At 43.0% G+C, this 15,068-nt stretch overlaps 1 long non-coding RNA gene across 1 annotated transcript in view; it reads right to left on the bottom strand.

Moving 5' to 3' along the window:
- The window catches only part of LOC135575561 (uncharacterized), a 199,049-nt gene that overhangs the window by 39,243 nt on the left and 144,738 nt on the right, over positions 1–15,068 (bottom strand). The window contains exon 7 of the long non-coding RNA XR_010466536.1: positions 141–4,026. This is a non-coding gene — a long non-coding RNA (uncharacterized LOC135575561). The remainder of the gene's footprint in view (positions 1–140; positions 4,027–15,068) is intronic.

The following is a 15,068-nucleotide window of genomic DNA, read 5'->3' as shown; positions in this document are numbered from 1 at the left end:
GTGGCTTCAGTTAATCAGAATTCAATGATAAATAACGCAGGGAATGAGAATGGGGTTTGGATTATTTGGTCTAAGCAGAAGACAGTCAGCAAAAACCCAAAATAATCAATGAGGGGCTTTGAGGCTGGGATCACGCCTACCTGGGTGCATGGACGCCTCACAAGATTTTAGTGTCATTAGAAGAACGAGCAGCAGCCACATTGGGAGCCGCTGAAGCCGCATTCATGGTTCAGCAGCCTGCAGGGCTGTAGCACACACCACCAGCAGACCTCGGCAATGGGGTCAGACTCGGATGCTTTAGCAACAAGCAGTGCACGAAGCTCAGAAGAATGAATCTGGAAGTCTCTCTTTGGAGGAACAATGGTAAAATCATCCAGCCAGGACTTGTACCAGTAGCTGGTCCTGACAACTGAACTACGATAGCAACCCTGAGGACTGCTTTCAAAAGAGAAACAAAAAATCACAAGATTTGTCAGCAGATTTTCACTATGAGGAAGCTGAGGTCAACCATATTTCTAAATTAATTTTCTCCCCCTTTTTAATAAGTACAATTTACTAGAGTTGCATAAAAATGAGTAATACATTAGTTTCACTTAGACCCAATATGAAATGAGTCATTTCTTTCCAGCACATGACCAGGCTATTATGTCTCTTCTAAGTATACAAAAAGACAGAGAAAGACGTTAACTTTTGCCAATAAACAGGCACTGTAAATCATCTGATTCTTTTAAACGACAATGAATTCACCTCCTGAAAAGGTCCACTTGAAATGCACCTTTCCCTGTCAGACCCACATCCCCACGGCTACGACAAGCCCTGGGAAAGGGGCACATGCTTAGTTCTCACTCAGACAAACCACGTCTGTCTGTCTCTGGCTGACAAGGGGAAAAAAAAGTCTTTTTGACAACGGGGCCCTGGAGGGAATAAACATGGTACCATTATTTATAGATCGAAGGCTTGATAGTCTAATCACTAGATGCTCCCACCACTTCAGGCTTTGTAAAACCAGTATTTATTCTTGCCCTGTTCTTGGCTTTTCTGCCCCTCTCATCTTACCAGCTCTCTGCATCTCTGACACTCTCTCTTTGGAAAGGTGGCGGGTTCTGCCTGGGACCATGAGGTGCGATGTTTGAGCAGATAACATGATTACATTCAAATTGTTATTCTCTATTCCCCAAACTCAGACTTGCCCTTTGGTTTTATCCCTTATGTTTGAACTAGAGGAAATATGGTGTACGCCAGGAATTCCTGATCTCATAAATTAGGCTCAATTTAAGAAAACCCAACCAACTAAACAAAAAAAAAACAACCTCCCTATTACAACAGAGAAATTGATATTAAAAGTGTATCAGAACAAGCCCTGCAGAGTAGCACAGAGCCCTTCAATGCTCGCAGGACCTACCACGGAACCATCACACACGTTTGCTTCCATGCTCCAAATCACTGTTTTGACACATGGCAGAGGCAGGAGAGATCAGCGCCGTCTTGCTCTGCAGTGTTTCTGCATAAACTTTGTCAGGTTACACTGAAATTAGGGTGGATTCGTGGAACTTTAAGTCCACCCCTGTCTCTCTGGAATTACATGGAAAACTTATAAATACACCTACATGCAAATCAGAAGCAGGATTAATGGTAAAAAGCAAAACAGTTATTAACCTATTTACTTTAACACAGCCTGAAAGAAACAGATTATTGTGTCCAAAAATCTCACCTTTGGGAGAAGTTCTTGTACTCCTTTCATGTCTTTTTGTATTCCTTCTGTCCTGCTTCACATCTGAATCCACAGAGCATGTTTTAAACATACAGGTGGATGCTCCCCAGTGTCATTCTCATTGATGGCCCCAATCACCGTCAGCAAACGCACCCTGGCAAATACCTCTGCTATAGTCTAACCCAACCTTGCCCTTCACTGCCACCCAGAAACCAGCCCATAACTTATTGACTACAGAATACAGCTTCTATCTCCTTTCCAAGGAAATTTCTTTACTAGACCAACTGATACAGCAAGAAGAGACAAAATACCTTTCACGCTCCCAAGCCCCTTCTCAAGGGCAGGAATAGAAGTAAGAGATTTTTCATTCATTTTAGAGAATTCATTTGTTTATTGGCATTGTATGACTGCATTTACCATACTTCAAAACCCATATGCAACTTTCAACTCTCTTAAAGTAGTAAGTGGTGTACTGGTTGATGCATTTTCTATGTGGGGATGGTAACTCTGTACATGAACACCCAATAGCATTGATAGTAATCAAACAAATTATTCACTACATGTATGCATATATTTCTCTGTCATACTACAAGCAGAGATTTAAACTTTTCTTCCCCCCTTAATCAAACCTTAGTTTTAAGAAAAATAGGAAAAGGTGGGGGGGGGGGGAATTTGCAAAAGCTGCTTTCCTGCCTTTACATCAGCAATGCAGGTCTCCATGACACTTGTACAAACTCAACTCTCACCCACTTAAGTTCAGTCCATGGAGTTACAAATAGGTGTCTCAAAGATGCTTTTCAAATCTCAGCTCTGGGAACTTCTCTTGTAGCATCCAAAGTCTGAATTAGCAATACTGAAAAGTATATAGACATCTTCTCACTTCGCAATCTGAGCCAGTTTTTAATCCATTGCCTTCCAGTACTTCAGTCCTGAGGGTACACTGAGGTCATGTTTCCTATATTTTCTTTGAAATCATGAAACCTACAGGTGAAGGGGGGGGCAGGGTGTAGAATATATTTTAAGACCTTCCATAGCTCAAGACCTGGAGCTATAAGAAACAACTATGCATCATGGCACTGACGATCAAACCATGAGTTGGCAAGACTAGGCTTTCATTCAACTGAACCACAAATGCACTTGGAACACCGACTTGCTTTTCTCCTTTTGTTTGAGATCAGCCTAACATCTTTTCTTACATAAAACCCACCAGATCATTCCTAGTCTGAATCATCAACAGAAAAGGGAAAGGGAGAAAAGTGAAGATATCACTCTCCACATCTTCATCCCACAGCATATTCCAGAGGGCACAACTTGCTCGTAACTTCTCTCACTCTCCCATGACCTCTTGCAAAATAATCCTTCCTCATATCCAAGTTATAAAGCAAAACAGTTCCTTTCACACTCAGAGTGCACAATGCCTGTGATCGCAAGATAAAAGTCATCCAGCAACGCACACAACTTCAGCTTATCTTGAGAAAAATGATACCTCAGCCACAACCGCTGAGAGCCACGCAGTGAATGCAACGTGCCCAAGATTATGGGGGGTCCATGTTAAGGAGAACTCAGCCTCACCGGCTCTGCACTGCTTCAGTGCACAAGTGATGCAAAAGGACTGTTGCCCTTAAATTGTGGATACTGAGGCTCCACCACATCCAAACCGCACAACAGCACTTATCCCAGGGAGCTGCCCGCCCCTTCCCAAACCTCAAGGAGCGCTTGCAGGACGCCGCTGCACTGGGCAGCTACTCCCACACCAGTATCCAGATGATGCATCCACATGCGGCAGAAAGCCTAACACAAGCCCTAAAGCAGGGCGACTATGTTCTTAGTTAGGCTTTAAGGCTGCTTCTTACTAAAGCCCGCACAGGAGGAAAGCCTGTCTGTTTGGGACCGTGTTTTCTCTCGTATTTTCCATCACATGGACACAGCACATGGATGTAGGAGCTACAGCAGCCAGGACCACAGCCTCACTGGGAAGTGTGTGGCCTTCCCCAGCCCTAGGAAGTGCAGGCACAGCATCATTTCCAGCCACGTTCCCCTTCATCCCCAGCCTCTGCTCCTGGGGAAGCAGCCTTCATCACCCACCTCATCCTCATAAGGACCATACCCCTTTCATCGCATGTCAGAGAGGCAAAACACTGAGCTGCAGATAACCAGCAGCATTTCAGGTTCCTCTGTGTATCAATAGCAATGCTTGAGCCAAGTCTGGATGCAGGTTTAAACCTCTTTGGTTGCAGAATGTATCCAGGGGAGAAAGTATGGCTTGGTCTTCTACCAAGGACTTCTGCTGGCCATCAGACTCGCACTGGTCACAGCTAAGGAAAAAAAGAGGAGTAGGAGGTTACGTTCCTGTCCTTCAGACAATGCTTCAAAATTCCTGTGTTCAACTACAGAAAACACAAATGATGTGGTTGTTTAAACTGATCACCCTGGCAGTGGTTTAAAAAGAAACAAAACAGAGCCAGGAAAACCCAGATTTATAGAGCTGCAGCCTGTTTCCTAATAACATGAAGGAAAAAACCTGCCTGTAGACACATGTTTTTCCAGCCTCCAAATTTGTTATCTGTAGTGGTCTTACAACCAGGGGTATTTCGCCAAGATCCCTCCAGGTAGGCAGGAGTATAACCACAACCCTTTTTCACACAAGGCAGCCAAAGCTACATGGCTGCCCTTTGGTTTGCTCTTGAAAGCAAACATTAAGGTCACTGAGTAGGAGAAAAACTGGGCTTATCCCCCTCCCCAGGAAACCCCAGATACATTTCCAAATAGCAAATTACACATGTATGAAGTCTTGGCAAATGAGATGGGCCTGCTCTGTTGCCATATGCTTACCTTCCACATAGCCTTCATCCATTCATTTTCATCATTAGCTGTTTTACTGCATAATCATGCCTTCAAAAAAAGTGCAATGCCTTCTCCTGATAAGATCACCCTTGGGAAGCCAAAGGACTTCAAATGCAATGGTTGGCATTAAACAAGGAGAGTTATTGTTACACTTCTTGCCCCTACTTAAGCTCAATTTGGGCATAGATTAGAAGCACAGACCAGACAGACAACTGCTGAAAGCAGAGAAAATACTGAGGTATCTTGTCCAAGGCAGAAGAGGGGGAGGGAAACAGGCTGGAGGTGACTGTTCCTTAGCCAGCCTCCGCTAATCGAAGCGAGCCATCCTCATCAATATCACTTTGCTTTGGCAGCTTTTCAAGGAAAAGAAAAAAAAAAAAAAAAAAAAGAAAGAAAAAAAATCATGCTCCCCTTGTGCAACATGCTTTAATTGCTACGCGTACCGCACACCAAAGAGGAAATCCAGGGGGTCAGCAGCAACGTGATGAGCTGCATCGCCTTTAATGCTTTAAAGAGAAAATTCTTGCAGTTGGGGAGCAGGAAGGGGGGAAGGCGCATCCCCCTCTGACCCCCAGGGCACATTCTTTGCCACTCCATCTGCCACCCCCAGCTGCTAAATCCCCCGGCACCAGCACAAGGTGATCTCAGACCCAAGCACTGCTAACACATGAAAGGAAACAACTTTGGCTGGTTGCCCCTCTCTCCCCACCCCCTTCCTTTCCTTCTTCCCCGACATGTTTAAAGCATCTGAACGTCAAGGTACTGAGATATCACAGAGCAAGTTTCCCTGCCCTATCCTGCTCAGATGGCTCTTGTCAGCAGCTCCCTTCAGCCCTGCTCCCAACCTCCTGTTTTCCATGAGGGTTTCCCTCCCTCCTGCTCTGGAGTCGATGCTCTGGAGCTCGTATTATTTCCTTTCTTGGAGCCTGCAGTCTGGAGCCAGCGAGGTTTGTCTGCTTCCCCGGGTTCAGCTAATAAATTGGGATCAGGGGGTCACACAGCAGGGGACTTGGAAGCCTGAGAGCCTCTGACACCATTTTTATTAGTTTTTACTATACATACCATTTCAGGAGCCGGGATGCCATCCCAGTGGGGCCCTACCCATTGCTTAGTAACTAAGATTTTGTAATCTAAGTTTTGACAAGGTCATTTTTTACCTTGGGAGAGGGTGGGGGAGGGAGAACCCCCACGTACATTAATTACACAAACACTGTGGGGACAATGCAAATAGGAACCCGTTTCCCTTTTGCATCAGGGGTAAAGAATGAAAAATCTTTTTTCTTTTACTACAGGGCTATTGCAAACCAAACAGGCCGGGATATTTTAAATGACACATGGATACAGTCCGGTCCTCTGCTTGCAGATCAGATGAGTGCATTTCAGCCTTTCCCCATCTATCCCTAATAAAACATATTGCCAGCAAAAGTGACCAAATCTGAAGGTATCCACAGACCCCTGCATAGGTTACACTAAATGTCCTTATGCCTCTGCCAGCAGCTAAAATCAAGGAACAAAACCTCCACAACTTCAGCATCATGGTGCTGATTAACCCTGTGTTTAGTTAATCACTTCTGGCACATAGGGTATAAATTACATTTGGCAAGCTCTAGTCCCAGCAGACAGGGGTGTGAAGAGCCCAAACACCCGCTGGCCCTTCAGCTCAACCTGAGACACTATTTGCTCCTGATATAATGCTTTTTTAGACTATAAAGCAGGATGTTTGGACAGCATGGGAAACACTTGCCACTGAGAGCAAGAGGGGGCAGGGACAATTCCGTGAGAGCAGGTACGGATCAAGGCCAAAGCCGGGAAGCACCGTGGTGACAGAACGCTGCCATTGCTGCCCGACCCCACTGAAACAAGGCAAAACAGTCATTTGGGCCCAAAGCTGCAGAAGATAATGCAGAGAAAGGGCCAATCTGCCGCTCTGGGTCTTTTGTTGTGCATTTGGTGCTGCTTTGTGCAACTGCAGCTTTGCCCTGTTCGATAACCCTGAGCTTTTTCTTGTCCTTTTTTTTTTTCTCTTTTTATGTGCTGCTCTGCTCTTATAAATTTGTTCTGGAAGGAAGAAAAAGGTCCTTTGGTCACTGCTACCTTTCCCTTCCATGCTCTCTCCTGATCTGGAGCTGCGTGAGGTGTATGCCTCTGATGTGGTTAAACTGGGACTGAGATTGAGTAATGCTTTGAGGTCCTCTGGTATGCATTTTGCTGGCTGTCACCTCATCGGGCTCCAGCATACGCTTTGAGGTTAAGTCTCAGTGTTTGTGTTTTGGGCCTTTGTTGTGGTTGCTTGATTTGTTCATGATGGCCTTGGCTCTGCCACCCCGCAAGCAAATGCAAAACTCACAAAGTGGTGACTCAGTCATTTTATCCACTGGCAGCGGCAGCAGCTGGCGGGGGCTCAAAACAGATCAGAGAACACGGCAACAAGTGTCTCCAAGACGGATTTCAGACAAACAAGATAAAATGAAAAACTCAAAAAAGCCCGATATTAAATAAAGAGACAGAAAACCAGCTGGAATGTCAAGTATAGACTGAAGAGATTAAAAGTAAATCAGCTCTGTGATAGACAGCGAACTGTGCTTCTGAACAGCAACACTCAAAATACGGCAACTCACTGGCCCATACGGCTTTTTGCATTGGTTAAACTCGGCCTGCATGTCAAAAGAAGTTGCTTTTTGCTGCCAGGACTGGAAGCTCCAAGCAGAACCTACAGATCAAGCTGTTTTCTTCCTCCTTCAGGCATCAGCCCTAAAAATAAAATGACCCTGGAGGACTCGAAAGCTGGCTTGGTCGCTTGGCTGATAGTATGTGAAGTAGGATAGCAAGGCTTGGGTTTGTTCTTGTACAGTTATATGGGCTCTGTGGGTTTTCAAATAACAAAAATACGTCCCCATACGTGAACGGGGAACTTCATCCTGACCTGGTTTTACGTAATGGTAACACCTTTGTCCCTGGAGGAGAAAACAGTGATCCTGGTAACATATCCCCTCCTATCTGAACATATAGTACCAAAGGCACTTACTCAGTGAACATACAAAGTTGTGAATAACATCAATAAGTGATCACAGTACCAGGCCACACATCTGAACTGAAGCTGTGAATTTTCCAATAAAACCAAGACATTATGAGCTATGATGCACATAAAAAGGACATTTCTACATTAACCATGGTTCAGGCTGAACACATGAGAATGTATCACATATGGTGTTATATGATAAGGCACTCTATAACAAAATATCAAGTTCGTAGAGGGAGGAAAGATGGTCTTGTGTTTAAGTACAGCACCAGAGTCATGAGGTCTGGATCCTGTCCTTGGTATGACCCACGGCCATCCTGTGAGACCTCAAAAGATCTTGTCTCAGCTATGTAATACTTGTGAAATCACTACAGAGTGTAGTAATGTATATATAAAAATAAAGGCAAAAAAGCAGTGCACAGCAATTTACATTCAGAGAGCTTTATAACTCATTTCAGTCTGTTTGATCTCCAGCCCCAACTTTTCTGGCAAAATAGCAATTAGAGCACAAGTGCTGAGCCGGCTCTTTGTTGCTGCCCATGCCCTATCAGACTCAGAAAACGATTGTGACTCAGTCACCTAAGCTGCATTCTGTTTATTCATGTGTAAACTGGGAATCATTATAATTGCTTTCTAAGCATTAATTGATTATTCCTCATAGCACTACTATAAAATTCCTAGAACAGAGAGGAAGAAAAGCAACAAGAGGAGTAGACGGCAGCAAAACTGCAAACGGCTAATAATTTTCTGTTTACATCTTTTTCTTCTTAGCACTAAAATATGGGAAGTCCTTTCCACTTATGTCCTTACTTTAACATGGTGTGCCATGGTTTGCTCTGGGATTAGCAGGGGTTTTCCTGACCACCATGAAGACAAGATATGTCCACTTATGCCAGCACTACCTAGATTTGCTCAGATAAAGAAATCTTCTATCTTTCCCCACCATTAGGGAGCAGGATGGGCAGACAGATATCATGAGATGACTCATGAATTTCTAGGTGCAGTTACCTTCTTCTGCTACTTCTCTATGCATTTGTGTATCTCCAGCCACCGCTCTCATGTACATTTGCACGTTTCCTCCAGTTGGCTGAAGTCCTTCTATAGCTTTGCATGTCTCCCCACCAGTTAGAGACTGGAAAGCAGTTGTGACCAACACAGCGGTTTCTATAAAGAGAAATTAATCCCCTTCCTCCTTAGGGCTGAGCTGCCTGAGTCCTGTATGGAAGGATCAGCAACTGAAATCCCAGCGCAGATAAGGAACCAAGTCAGAGCGGCAGTAGGTGTGTTACATGGGCAAATTAACTTCACACCCTTAATCATTTCCAGCAACAAACCAACCAAAATAAAACACGAATCAGACTACAAAACTCAGGTCGAGTTCTCCCTCAGGGAGGAAAATAAATAACCACCAGAGGAAATACGAGCCAAATAAAGCTACCTTTGTAAATCACTTATACGGGAAGACTCAGGTATATACTAATATACTATAGCTTGGTAATACAAACAGTCTCCTTTTCTCTAACAGCATATGCTCAGCTCATAAAAATACAGCTTTATGGAGTCATAGTTTTAGTTTTGATTTTTATGGTGTTAGGTTAAAATTATTCTACTATTACAGTTAGTCACAGGTCAATTAGTCACACAATACCAAGTGCTATCACGGAAGATTAACTGGAAATACAGTCTGCACATTTTACTCCTTAAAAATCAGTTTCCTCTCATTTCAGGTAACAACATGGAAACATATTGAAAGGACAAAAGGAACATTCAAACATAATAAGCACGGCTAGGTAGTAAAGATTCAAGCAGATATTCTCAGCTCTCTATAAGACACTCACAAAGTTGTCCCATCTAAAAGCCAGAGTTTCTCATGGCAGAGGATTAAGTTATTTGGGAAAAACACACAAGTGAAGGATCAGACATTTCTGCTAGCAGGCAGCTAGCTGAACACTCATTTCTCTCCCCAGAGAATGTTTTAATGGAAAATCTGACTGATCTGGCAGAGACTGATCCAAGGCAGTGATACTGAGTCATAAAGCAAAGTCTTAGCTACCATAGAGCCTGGTCCAATGCCCCTGAAGTCAATAGGAAGGCTCTGGAACAGGCCCATACAAATTAAATAAAAGTTTGCAGCATGGCTGTTATTAGCTCAGACCCACTGGAGGAGCAATGAAGAGCTGCTGCTTTCATGAAGAGTCTTCCCTCACTGTTATTGGTGTCATTTCTGTCCAAGGATGTTCTGCAAACTGAAACAGGCATCAAACTGAGGAGTGTTTGTTGCACTTTGCTGTTTTAAGAAGGGGGAAAAAAAGCAGTTTCACAGCTGTAGGTTGAGAATTAAAAATGCGGCAGGTGATAGAAAGAGGGTCACCACACTGTGAGAGCGTCCCTGACAGTGTACGGGATAGGTTTTCTGTTACGTGGTGTGAATTTAGTGCTGGTAAAACAGTGGGAGAAAATGCTAGTGTATTTAAATCCTTGGGTGAGAAGGAGCAGCAGCCATCACTTATTAGGAAAAAAATATTCTCCTTCATATGAAGATGGGAACAAAATTCTGTGTAAAGCGCAAGCAGCAACAGAAATCAGACATGGAAGCTTAAGTCAGGATATAAGAAAAGAGAAGCTCCAGAAAGGGCACTGAATAAACCTAATTGATCTCCTGATGTAAGGCACATCCCTTGAAGTCAGACATCTCTTTCAAGAGGGGATAGCGACCAAAAAACCTCAAAGCAAACAATCTGCCTGTTCAGGAGGACAGAGAAGAAACATGATTATATGTTATAGGACAAAAAAAAAAAAAAGCCAGAAAGGGAGCCCTTGACCTTCATATCTCAGCTCTGCGTCTACATGCAAGACAGGAACAGCAGAGGCAGTAGCAGCTTCTTGTCTCGCAATGCTCAGCCTGGAAGGACCCCAAGGAGATGAGGAGAGCACCCAACCATCATCTACAACCAGCGGCATCCGTAAACCCTGCGCCCTTGATGAATTTCCAGTGGAGACTACAGTCAGGAAGGCACTGAATACAAAGAGAGAATGGGAAGAAGAAATTATTTAATTAACTATACACCGATGCCAAATTAGTCATTTATGAGCACTAATTTGACCTAGCGGCTACTACTGAACCTCGTACAATGATTTGCATGGCTGAATGTTTAAATCAATGGTTGTAATCTACTCACACAGGGCCCAAGTCTTTGAAGAAAATGAGTGGAAAAGATGGCTTTACCTATAACTAAGTCACCAACAATTTAAAAAAAGAGAAAAAGCTACTCTGAATGCTTCCTAGTTGACGACCGTAATAAAGCAACAAGATGGCATATTAGTTGGCATCCTCTGCCATCGTGCTAGAAAGAAGGGTGACTAATACAAAAACTGGTTGTTTATGAGTTGTAGGATGAAAAGATAATCTATTAACCTCAAGGTGAGAGATGGATGCTAACTCCCCTTAGAATTACTGTAAACTAGGTGGCCAAGAAGTCGCCAGGCTGTGGAAAACCTCTCTGGCTTCCTCTTTACAAACAGGAAATTATCACCCAGCAAACATCAATAACATAACTACATTTAGTTATGAATCAATCACACTCGTTACAAGCAACAAAATCTATCTAAAAAAAACTATCTAAACCAGTAATCCCTGAAAAGTTTTCAGCTCTGTGAAGGTTACAGGCGATTCAGTTGAGGGAAGAAGTCTCATTGACGAAACATGACTGGAAATTGTTTATGAATGACCTTCTAAAAGCCCCAGATGCCACAACCAAATAGCCAAGAGATGAGATGATACTGGTCAAACAACTAATCTACATTAACAAATTGCAGAAACCTAATAAAAACAAGGAAAATTATACAGGCAGTAGGATAAAGAATAAAACAGACGATATCTGAAGTTTCTAAGGAATCTTAAAATGGAACTTGTGCTTACAGCTAACATTGAAATGCAAAATACTACTGCCAGAGGAAGACATTTTTTAAGACAATACATCTAAGCAATTCCCATCTAAGAGTTCCCAAACAGGGAAGCAAATACTTTCAACATGCCTGGAAAGAAGGAAGATTCTAGAAAATAAACCTGATGTTCTGCCAGTGTCTGAAGAGACAATGAACAGATATATTAATCTGATACTAAGACTGATGAAAACAAACTAACCAAAGAATAATGTGAACCTCTAAGCCACCAGTGTGAGTTTATAGAAACCACAGCCAGAATCACTGGTGTTAGAAGGTCTAACAGAAAGGAAAACAAAAGCTTTTTTGTAATGATACATACACATATTTGCTGAAAATAGTGGAGAGCAAGAAGTGGTAATCCTCATCCACTGACCTTCCAGCACGCATGGTGTGCAATTACCTTGACCTTATTTTTAACCTCTTAGATGCCATGCCCTGATGCCAGCCCTGCAGGGTTATGCCAGTTAAAGCTTCAGTGACTATTTCGAAGTGACAGATGGAGTGTCAAAGCAAACAGCATCTGTCCAAAGGGCCCCAGCAGGTGATTCTTCACAGAGTATCTCCTGAACATCAGCAATAATTAAATGCTTAAGCTGAACAAAATTTAATTTTGCAGGCTGTGTTGAGTCAGATATAGTTCGCTGCACAGGGACCCTTGATCTGCTCTGTGCTCTCAGAAAATAGTGTTGCTTCTCCCTAAGCCTCCTTTGCCCTGAACTTAAAAACTGCGACAGCTTGTTTGTTCAAAACAAATAGGTATTTAGCAGCTAAATACCCAATATGGCATCCAATGAAGTTGTTTCCCGTGTCTGAAAGGAGACCACAATCAGAATTTAAAAGTGTGCATCTATTCTCAACTCTTTTATGGAAGGGATAGCATATTTTACTGGAGTGGAAGGCTTTTTGGTTTTGTCTGCTTCTTGCAGAACTCAGTAATGGTATCTCAATAAGCTTGAGTTCTCTCTGAATCCCAGACAAGCTGAAAATCAAGAGGTGTTGTTACTCAAGAGATGTTACAGATGGGAAGCACGAAGAAAGTGGGAAAGGACAGAAACTTACCAAAGTGGGAGACATTTGAGTTTGATAGTCAGCAATCTTAAAAAACCTGGTGCATGGATTTAATACAATCCCTTCCCACAGTAGGAAGGCAAAGCTCAGCATGTCAGTACCAAAGACACAACAGAGACTATTTAATTTGCTCACGCCTGGGATAGGATCCACCATTCATTGCTTCCTACTGGTGGCACTCCCAGCAGCTTCAAGTGACATTCCCTGTAGTTTGCTTGACTCTCTCATTTTAAAAGTATACTGAATATCTCATTTGGGAGAAGAGTGATGAGGACGTTAGCAACTTGAAGAAGCATTTGTGACCAGTACAAGCCAAAAAAGCAGCCACAGAGTCAAGCCAAACAGTCAGGAGGCAGACAGGCCTTCAGAGACAAGATACCACTTCTTAAAACAGATGATTGCTGTCAGACTGATATATCAAGTCTCACCGTAATAGTCACAGACCTTAGTGTAGCCACGCTTTCCTGGCTACACAAAAAAACCCACATTGATATGTCCTTTCCAAGGCAGAAAGGGGCAAGGAAACTAAAACCCTTTGTGCTGCATGGCAGGGAAACGTTATTACAAAGGGACAATTTTCTCAGAGTCCCAAATATCTGATAACCCTGATCATTCTGAACAGGGAACAGGTCATAAGATAAATGTTCAGCCTTCGGCACTTATTACTCGGAGTGCAAGGTTCTCATATGGAGGTTACCATATAATATTGGATTATGGTAATATATTACATTGCACTGCTGATAGGGTTTTTTCATAGGTTTTCACGTTCATTGCTTAACTTTCCATAGTTTATATTATTTTCTTCTATCTATCTAATCTATCCTATCTCCCGGGCACCTGTCTCTTTGGGATCCTTTTCCTATATGCAGCAATATATATCTTACACACTGGACACTTGGTTTCACCAGTTACCTGCCAGCACTGGTTCTTTCACTCTCATTCTGTTGGGGAACTCAAAAGATGCACTGCTGATTTCATCCTTTGCCAAAAGGTGAGGTTGATGCTCTGGGAACTGCACGTATTAGGAAATCCATTTGTGCTCCTCTTCTTACTCAATGGCTTTTTCTTATCCAGACACCGAGCAAAAGTCGGCAAGTCAAACCAGGAGAGGATAATTCATTAGCTTTCAGTTGACAAAATTGAGAGCAGGTAGGAAAAGAGACGAAACAACGGAAATGATGATCTCATTCTAAATCATGAATTACATTTAATTATCTACTGGTGTTTGTTCATTGCTCATTAAACCCAAACTATTCATACATCTAGCGGGGCAAGTCCAGAGCCAAAAATGTCAGCAGGGGTTCTAACTAGAGAACAGGCAGAAAATGAACTAATGGTTGGAATCAAGGCTGGTGAATGCCCAAAGTCACATTCAGATACAATCATCCAAGACCTTCAAGAGTCTCCTTGCAAAAGTGTGATCACATTTCAAAACACCCAGCAAATTCACTTTCCTAGATGTGAGCTCTGACTTACTGGCACCTGCAATGTCACGGCCAGCTAAAGTTTGTCCTGTCTCTGAAATTAAAAGCTTTTGATTCTGTAATTCTGTATTTTGAAATATCATCAAGATAGACTTCTCCATGTGACAAACCCTGGACTCGCTATAGAGTGCCAAAGTCTCTGATCAGGGTAAATCCTGCGCCAAGTACCACTTTGGACAGCCAGAAAACCTCAGGAAGGAAGGAAAGAGGCTGTGAGAAGGAAGGGAAAATGACAACACACCTAATATGTGAATGGGGGTTGGGAAAGGAGAAGATCAAATAAAGGCCACGTTGAACGACTCTGCTTTCCCCTCTGTTTCATTTGGAGAGAAGATTAGGTTACTACAGTTCAACAGGACTCAGTTTGCTTATTGCTTTGGGCATTAAGAACTTAATGCAAAAGTAATGAAGTTAAACCTGTGGCATAGATAATGGTCATTAGCAGCCTTATTTCCCTGTCATAAACCTGACCCTTGTTAACTCCCGTTTTATCTTTCTATGCAGATGATTCTGAGTGGGGCAGGAAGTATTCTCTACTCTGTCCAATTTGGGGAAGAAGTCAGCTAGTGAGTGTGCGCTGGTATTTCCCAAACTGAAGCCTCTCTCCCCACATGACAGCCCAAGCTGCATTACAAACCAGAGGGAAACCTGGGAAGAAAGAGCAGAACAGGAGCCCTTGACATAAAAAACCATAACTTGTAGCAGGAATGAGAGCTCAATGAGTCAGCTCGGGTTGAAATCTCCCAAGAGGAGCATGCTGGGGACAAGGCAAGGATTTAAAAGTTTTAGCACGAAACAAAGCCTACTTACTGCTTAACCCCTTTCATTTCTGTCCTCCACTTCCCAGATAACAGAGTTCTTTCGCTACTCGTTAATTAAGTTCTTTTAGAGTTTATTGGCTGAGGGCAAAATTGCCCCTACAAACAGATCCTCAAGTGTTGTTGCAGCATTTCTGTGCCACTGCTCTGACACAGGGAATCCTGATACCCAGCTCTAT

The sequence above is a fragment of the Columba livia genome, chromosome 16 (assembly GCF_036013475.1).
Source record: "Columba livia isolate bColLiv1 breed racing homer chromosome 16, bColLiv1.pat.W.v2, whole genome shotgun sequence".
NCBI classification, from domain to species: domain Eukaryota; kingdom Metazoa; phylum Chordata; class Aves; order Columbiformes; family Columbidae; genus Columba; species Columba livia.
Note: the sequence above shows the minus strand (reverse complement) of the source record. Positions and strands in the feature narration are given on the sequence as shown.